Consider the following 9,431-nt stretch of genomic DNA (forward strand, 5'->3'; position numbering starts at 1 on the left):
AAAAGAACTCACCTCAATCTATGTTTGCACTGCCAAATTTGCAGGTGGATTAACAAAGTCTAGTTTTTATTTGGACAAAGTATCAAGAATCCTTTGGCTTATATTTTCTGCAGCCTTATTAAACTCTTCACAGAAATCAAGATGATTTAAAACTCCATTTTCAAATGGAGTCCCTAAGGGTTAAGGAGAACATTTTTGTTGTCATGTGCTTAAGAGATTTTTTAAAAAGTCCATTTTACTGAGAAGTGACCAGCATATCTCTTTTAAAAAAATTTCCCTTTTGATTCATCTCCAAGATATTTTAGTTGCAATGTCTGAAGCAGAAAATATAACTTTACTTGGTTTATCAAACAATTAAGTGAAAGATGTCATTTGTGAGTTTTGCTCAGCAGCTACTTTGACCAAACTTTCCTTTTGGGAGGCAAATCTTTTTGATTGTCTTGGAAACACTTAGCTGTGTCATCGTAAAATCGGGAGATTTCATCTCTACGTGTACTTTCACAACCCTTTCTCCATCTTGTCCAATTTGAAATTCTTTTCTGCATGCTGTGCAATATCCAGATTATTTACCTCTCTAATCAAGCTTCTATGTCCTTCTGTCTGGCCTTAAAATAACACAGTAAGTTAATCTTTTTCAGGCTCATGCCGGTATCGAAGTAACTGTGGGTTTTAAAAGATTATTTGAACTCTTAGAAAACATGGCCACAATATTCAGTATTGATGCAAACCCCACAGTCAATTCACAAAGTCACTGACAGACTGTTAATACCACAACCACAGTGCCCATGGAAGGGTGCCACAATGGGTGATCCACTCTTGTGAGGTGCAAGCTATGTTGCCAATCTCAGCAGCCAAAAACAGAGAGCCACTGTAGCTATGGAGGTGGTTGCTGTGCTGTACACTGCACACACCACAGCGCAGTCCCTGTTGCTTGGACCTCCGTGTGGGTTTTGTACTCGGCCCCCAGCCTTCCACACTAATCACCAAACTGACTTTCCCAGATCAGGACTTCCGGTGCTGACACTCGGATAACCCCAGGCAATCCGAGTCATTCTTCCCATGAGGACTACCATAGCTTGGAGGACCAAGGAATGAAATCAGGGCTCCTCCCCAAGGGCCCGTTTTAGGCTCACTTCTTCCGTTGAGCAAAGCGCCACTCCCACCCGGTGGCCACCCCTCCCACCCTGGGTTCCAGTGACAGCTCCTCCCTCCCTTCCACAGGCCCTCAAGTTGTCACTTCACTGCCCTTTATGGTTCTCCTCTTCCCAAGCCATTATTCGTTTACTGTTTGTAAATAATTATCAAAATTCCCTCAAATTGCTCCCTTGTGCGGCCCATCTAATTCTCCCTGGGTCCCTGACTGTTACCCTAATGGGTTCTGGGAGTGGCCCTGGAAATAGCCCCTCAGTAGGGAATTTGATGATTTGGTTCCTCTGAGTGTGGAATACAGCCAGTTCATAAGAGCCCATAATGGACATCGCTTTCCAAGTTGCGTGTTCCGTGAAACTGTGCTATAGCTTGAAATTGGTCATGGTGGGGAAATTATACCACAGAAACTTGTAAGTGAAATGAGTTAAAGCTTTTTTCTTTCTTTTTTTTTTTTTCTGACTTTGCTTCATTTTCCTCCCCCTTTGTCCTTTCCTCCCTCCCTCTCCCTCAAGCCCTTTTTTTTCTTTTTTCCCTTTTTCCTTCCCTTCCTTTCTTCCCCCTTCCCTTCTTACCTATCGCACTCAAGTAATTAATTGCTCATCGATTTGAATTGTCCAAGGATCCCTATTTTCTCCAGAGGACCTGGCACACAGGTCATCTCTGGAACGCTGCACCACTATAGTTACTCGAATTATGACCAGTAGAGCACAGGAAAAAGTATAAATTTAAGGCAACACGGAGAGACTCCAAGCCATGGTGATTACAAGTTTGAGAGTCAGCGGATGTTAGGGTCCTAGAAGTGCATGCTTGGAAGGGAGTGGCTGAGAGCATGTGTAGGAGATCAGGAAGTGTGACGGCTATCTCATCCTCTGTCCTCTCTTCTGTCCACCCGTCAGCCTCTGCCTCCTAGCTGCCCTCAATGCCTCGTCCTCGGAAAGCCCTGTTGGGCTGTGACCTGAGGAGTTAACCCATTTTTCAGGACACTGTCCATGCTGTTTGCTGTGGGTGAGAGAACTTCCTTGAACTCAGGTTTCTGAAAGTCACGCTCTCATGAGAACGCAAAGAAACAGCAGCTTCCCTTGGCTGAAGTCACTTCCTTCTCCTGGGCCAGCAGCGGGGTGAGAACTCAGCTCACAGAACATGACTAAAGGGGCAGCCTGGCTGGGTGCCACCACTGTGCAGATTCCTGGGTTCGATCCCCAGGACCTCCAATTACAAAATGCAGCTTTATTTCTGGCCTCTCGCTATTGATTTGAATATTAGTGGTATTCATCTTCCCCTGCCCTTGGGTAAAAGTTCCTGCAGACTTGTCTTTCAATTGCCACTTGAAGTCACAAGCACTGCCTCATTTCTAACATCAGGACATTCACATCTGATAAGTGCTCACAGTTCCAACCTGGAAGAGGAGCCGGCCCTGCCCCTTTGGCCCGGGTCAGAGCTGACCCAGGCTGGGGGCTGCCTCGCCTGGGTCAGATGGATTTACTAATTTCTTTCTTTTTCTCCACCTTAAATGGGGGCTCCCTCTCCTCTGGCTGTCTGAGTCTGTCAACCCCAATTCTTTCTTTTTTTTCATGTTGTTTACTTTGAAACAATTTCATATTTCTAGAAGAGTTTCAGAATAGTACAAAAATATATAAATAACTTCAGATGGACCCGTTGTTAGCATTTTGCCACATTTCCTTTATAGTTCATGTTTTCTCTTTCTGTCTGTCTCTCTCTCTCTCACCTTCACCTGAGTTATACCTCCCCACTTTTTCTAAACTATTTCAGATTCAACTCCAGCAAGATTATAATCACCTAACTAAATTCAGAAAATGTAACGCTGATACAAGACATCAACCAATAACAAATGCTGGTGGGGTTGTGGGAAGATAGGAGCCCTTCTCCATAGTTGGTGGGAGTGCAGACTGGTGCAACCAACCACTTTGGAAATCAATATGGAGATACCTCAAAGAACTCAGATTAGAGGTTCATTTGACCCAGCTATCCCACTGCTGGATATCTTCCCTAAAAAATTAAAAGAATTATACCACAGCGATAGATGCTTACCCATGTTTATAGTGGCACAGTTTTTGATAAGTAAAGCTTGGAACCAGCCCAATTGTCCATCAGCTGGAGCCTGGATAAAGACGATGTTTTTTGTTTTTTGTTTTTTTTAAATAAAATGGAATACTAGTCAACCATGAAGAATGAGAAACTAGAGACATTTATAGCTAAGTGGATGCACATTGAGACCATACTCTTAAGTGAAATAAATAGGACACACATGTTTAAATACTGAATAGTTTCTCTGGTATGAAAAACTAAAAGTGTAAATAAGGATCAAAATATATAATTGATAATGTGAAATAGGAAGAAAAGGTCCAAAGGGGTAAGGGAAGTGGGAGGGGTAGGGGAAAGGAAAGAAGGGAAAGGAAAATATATGAGAAAAGGAAAATATGGAAACAAAGTCTTTGTAAATAGAGAAGGCTGGAGCAGGCAAAGGGAGGGCAGGGGTATGGGGAAAATGAGAACCAAAATACATTATGTAAAGGTACAAGTTCCCAATAATGAATGTAACTGTGTTGTATAACTAATATGTACCAATAAACTTAATGAAAAAAGAAATTTAGGGGGTCAGGGATTCAGCTCAGTGATGCCGCCACCTGCCTTGCAAGCACAAAGACCCAAGTTTGATCCTTGGTATAAGAAAGAAAGAAAAAGGAAGAAAGAAAGAAAGACCTATTGGTATGCAGGCTATGTAATTTTCAAAATGTTTATGTATTTCAAAATACATATTAAAATCTAGAAATTCTAAGTATAGTCTAATGGTTTAAATGTGAAGTTTAAGTCATAACACAAGATACCAAAGTGTGGTAATGATTAAATAATCTCTCAATATTTATTTTTTAAAAGTAATTCATTTCCTTATGACCACCAGTGACCAACTGAACCACTTTTTAAATTCAAGGTAAAGTTGCTGTGGCCAAGTCCCCTCTCTGACCAGCAGCGTTTCTTTCTCTCATTAACACTCATGGCCCCAGCAATTCTTGCTCTCATTTGCTCTCTAAAGGACCTCTGACAGTTTCCTTTCCTCTCTGTTCAAACAAACAATAGCCTTTGGAACAAAGAAGAAAATTTGTAGCAGGAGAAAGTTTAGCTATAATGATGCAGTTACCGAATTGTTTTTAAACTTGAAATATAGAAAAAGCCTCCAACTCCCTTTTAATTTATTTCTCACAACTACCTATCATAGTTTACCAAATCCTTTACTTTGAATTGCAGCATCTTTGAAAGAAATTCAGAAACTCACATATTTCATGAATACATAGATTATTAGCAACAGAAAAAAATTACTTTCCTCTAACTGGGAGAGTTTTTGTTTTCTTCCCTCCAGAACATAAACTAGAGACATGAACTTACAGGAATTAGACAGTGACCAGTGACATTTTCACATTATCTTGGAGGAAGAAAATCTGGCCCATAGAGGTTAAATAAAAAGCATAAGATTAGTGATTTGCATCCATATGTAGCAAAGGAACTATTAGCACTGATGGGCTGCTGAGATCAGAACACCCAAGGCTGTTTCTGGTTGTCTTCATGCCCTGCAATCATTAAATCAGGTTATTTAATTGGAATATAAAAACATCACCTTCACACAAGTTCGTGGTCACCTTTCCCTGAAACTTTTCTGACAAAGGGTTTGTGAAAACTTTTCTAAGCAAACATAATCCTTCCAATGTTCATCCATACCAGCAGAAGAAATGTCCATTTCCACACATGGTAACATGGGTTTCCCACAAACCTAAAGTAGCATTAAGGACGGAAAGCCAGATATGACTTGGCCGGGATGGTATCAGGGTGTATTAGTCAAGCAGAGTTATACCAGTTACTGGAACAAACATCTCTCCAACATCAGTGGTTTAGCCCTGTACATGTCATGCCACAATCCATGTTAGACTGGGAAAATCTCTTCCTCACAGTAACTCAGGAATCTCAACTTCCCCCTTCTTACAGTTCTTTTAAACACATAGCCTTGAATGTTGCTCTGAGATAGGAACAAAAAGTATTCATACAGCAGATAATTGTGTAAGCTTGGTCAAGGTACACATCCCTTCTACCTGTATGTCATTTGCTAGAACTAATTATTTGTCCCGTCCAAACACAAAAGGTCTGTAGATAAGAATAGAGCAGTAAGTGAGACTTTGCACACCTGACTTCAGGTGAGGGGTCACAGTAGAACTGTAGGTGCTTAGTAAGTGTTTAAAATTGCCTTCCAGCCTTGTGTATAGGGCAGTGTATGTGACACTAAATAAGGTTGCATTTAGATGTGGAAATTGTGTAAATGGAAATACTCCACCATCTGAAGAAAGCCCAAAGTCTGAACCTTCTGGTCTCAAGTATTTCAGAAAGGGAGGATCAATCTGAATACTTATATGTAGGTGGGCAGATAGATAGATGATAGATAGATAGGTGGATAGATAGATAGATATCACATGTCCCCTAGCCCTGCCCCCATCTTCTCACTTCTTGCCCCCTCACCACACAAATACTCACAAACTTCTTCTGTATATTTCAGAGTATCTTCATATATAGAGAAGTAAATATATACATATTATTTGCTTAACCCAAGAGCCACCACCCCATGTACCTTGTGCTTTCTTCTGCTGTCTTGCATGATGTGACATAATGTAGGGATGGTTCCTTAGGGTTCTGCATGGCACCACTGCCCTTCACTGTGCCACTGTGTAGATGCCCTGATCTCCTTACCAGTCCCCTAGTAGGATTAATGGGTAGTTTGTAGCCCTTTACTTATACTCAGCGCTACAATGTGGCCTCAGGCATGTCATTTCACTTGAGGATGTTGATTTGCAGATGTTCCTGGAATTGGGGTCACTGGGTCAGAGAGCACACCTACACACACTTGCTATTTTATAGACTTTGCCCCTCTGCCCTCTGCCCGTTTAATATTGAATGGTCACTTCATGCTCACTGCCCCCGCCACAGCAAATCCAAGCACAGAGAGGGCGCTGTACCTTCCAAAGTGGTGAACCTAGAGTTCACTGTGTGTCTGCCTCAACTAGCTGCCATCAAATTCACTTAGAGCAGTGTACCTCTTTATTTCCAAATTCTCTTCAGAGCCAGAAGCACGTTCTTGTGATTGCAATCAGTGGTTGCATATCTGTGTCTCAGTTTCCTCATCTGTAGAGGAGAAACTAATAATTTATACTTCTCGGTGTTGTGGAGAGAATTACCAGGTGCACAGCACCCCATACAGTGCCTGGTGTGTGTGTGTGTGTGTGTGTGTGTGTGTGTGCGTGTGTGTGTATGTAAAAGTTAGCTGTCACTGTTGCGGTTGAACTTGCTCTGGTAGGGATCAATTTGGGCAATTTTGAATCCAAAACGAGGCATGACTAGAATGAGACAAACTTTTTGTGCAGCTCATCAGTGAGCTCTGCAGGCAGACTGAAGGCCAAATAAAAGGCTTCCAGGATGGACAGCAGTGCCCATGGCTTGTACCTGCTGTGCTTCCAGGTGGCAACTGACAGCACAGGGCCAGGACACAGGTGTGTCTGCTTCATGCTCATGTGAGTGAATCGTACCCTTTCCTAGCCCTGAGCCCCCTTCTCTCCAGCTATTCCCCAGATAAGAGTTTCCCCAGCACACAGGCTCAGTTACACACTTTCCCTTGTATTGTCCTCCCCTCCGACCTGCCAGATGATGTGGCCCGGGCAATGACCTGACCTTCTGAACAGCTGAAAAGATCATCTCAGAAAATCCATAGAGATGCCTACCACGGCTGCTCATCCTCCAAAATCTTTACAGTGCTCTGCGTTAGCCTACGCATTGTTAACTCAGCCCTTGTTCTGAAAGAGGACCCGAGGTTTACCAGGTAACTCGATGCTGTCTCCACTCCAGGATCAAGGCTCAGACCCCCACCGTGGTGGACTCTGACTGCGGTCACGCCTTGCCCTGCAGGAGGGCTTCTTCGAATGTGCATTAGATGGGCCCCTGGGAGGGAAACTTCCCCCTAGGATGCTGACCTCAGCACCCCACAGGGGCCTGGTCCTGTCTTCAGAGTGACACTCTCCAGAACAGATGCTGGGACAGGCAGGGCAGATGGCCAGACCTTGCCCTCTTATTCATTGTCATCCTGTTACAGAAGGACCCAAGGTCAAGAAGTCCGAGGTTCTCTTTTTATGTCTTTTGCTCTTTTACTGTGTCCTCCATAGATGCATGGATAGAAGACTGATGATAGATAAGAGGAATGCATGGATGGATGGATGGATATGATGTAATACAATGTGATATGTAGATAAATTTGTGTAATTCTTTATTTCTTTGCTGATACATTACAAAAAATGAGTAGGCCATCAGGAAATGTCTATTATTTTATTGTCATTATCACTCTTACTATTATGTGCTTGCTAATCTTAAGGAATTATTAACTGATCGTCCAATATATGCCAAGAACCTGGGCAGCCTGATTCTGATCCGGCCTTTCAGACTTGCCTCGGGTCATCATCTTTCAAGTTCCCCCGGGTTTCACCTCGTTATTCACCAGATCTCTACCTTCCTGGTAGCACTACACTTTCTCATCTAGTTCTGCTCCCTCTGACCAGAAAAGCTTTCATTTTTTGAATCTGGCAAAGCCTATTCATCCCTCAGGGCCTCTAGCAAATGTCATGTCTTCTCTCAAGCCCACCCTCATTGGCTTCCCTTCTTCTAGTACTTACTGTATCCTAATTATTGATGCATGCATTCGGTTATCTCCTTAGACCCTTCCTCTCCTTCAATCATTGTATTCTTACTCACGTCAGTTCCCTAACAGAACGGTGGGCGCAGGTTAGGCCTTCAGTTAATGTTTGCTGATTGAACGATGATGCTGATATTGGGAAGATATTCTGAAGGAAGGGGAGGGGAGGGGAGGGGAGGGAACAAATGCTGCCTACTTCGGAAATGTGGGTTGCGTTTGCCCTGGCACTGCATGGCCATGAAAGCCATTTGTCCCATCTTCACACAAGTCCCAGCTCTCTTCTTAGCACCTGACACCGCTGGGATGAGTTCATCTGGCCAATATTTTGGCTTTTCCCTTTACCAAATTGCCTCTGCCCAAGGGGCTGTGGGTAATCTTTGTAGAGAAAGACAGCAAGCACTCAGCAGTCTCCTTTTCCTTGTGCTATTCAATAAGTCATCAAAACAGCATCCCACTGTTAAAAACAGAGAGAAGAAAGTGGGATTAGCATAAACTGCTCCGAGGTCCTGCACGGGCACTTTTGCCATGCAGCGTTTGGTCCGTGCCAGTTCTTCCTGGGGTCAGGCTGTGCAATCGGCACTTCCCAGAACCCAGACTCCTTCTCTCCTTGCTGTCACTCCAGAGGAGAGAAGGAGGGGCAGGACCCCCAGCTGGGATCTCATTGGAAAACCAATGGTTAAACATCCACTCAAAGAGCAGCTACTTCCCCAGAAGAAGAGAGGAGCCTTGCTGGGGTTTCAGTGAAAGATGTTTGTCCCCTTGTGGGCCCCAAAGAGTCACAAATGAAAAAGTCACAGATGAAAACTATTATGTGTCACCACATTATTAGCCAGCTCTCCCAACACTAGAAAAAAAACAAAACTACCCAATACCGACTTTGAAAGGAGGAGAGGTTTATTTAGCTCACAGTTTCCAGGGGCTTCAGTCCAAAGTCTGTTCAAGGCAGAAATGGCATGGTGGAAGGGCCTGGTGGAGGACAGCTGCTCACCCCACGGCAGCCAGGAAGTAGAGTGTGGGGAAGACAGGAGAAGCAGCACACACCCTTCCAGGTCACATCCCCAGTGCACCACCTCCTCAAACCAGGCCCTAGCCCCTAACAGCACCTTAACTATGAATCTATCAGTGGATCCAGTCACCTTTCAGACACATGAGACTTTGGTGGAGGGGCATTTTAGATCCAAACCGTAGCACTATAACTTTCCAGCAGGCCCAAAACACCTTTGGGGGAATAGTGCTATTAAACAAAGGTGGGGGCCCTTAAAAGGTAACCCCTGCAATAACTAGGCCAGCACAGACTCTGCAGAGCCTGAGAGCACACCCTGGGAACTGCTGATAGTGTATAAATGCTTCCTTTCACCTCCCACCCAAGCCCCTCAAAAAGTGCTGTCCCCCCACTCCACCCCACCCCACAATTTTATGAATTTTGAGAGACGGCTATTGTTCGTTCACTTCAAATTTCCACTTATTAGCTGGGGATTTAGCTCAGTAGTTTCACTGCCTGAGATCACCCGAGTTCGATCCCCGATATACCAAAAAAAAAAAAAAA

The sequence above is a fragment of the Fukomys damarensis genome, unplaced genomic scaffold, assembly GCF_012274545.1.
Source record: "Fukomys damarensis isolate Sample0158 unplaced genomic scaffold, DMR_v1.0_HiC HiC_scaffold_24, whole genome shotgun sequence".
Lineage (NCBI taxonomy): Eukaryota > Metazoa > Chordata > Mammalia > Rodentia > Bathyergidae > Fukomys > Fukomys damarensis.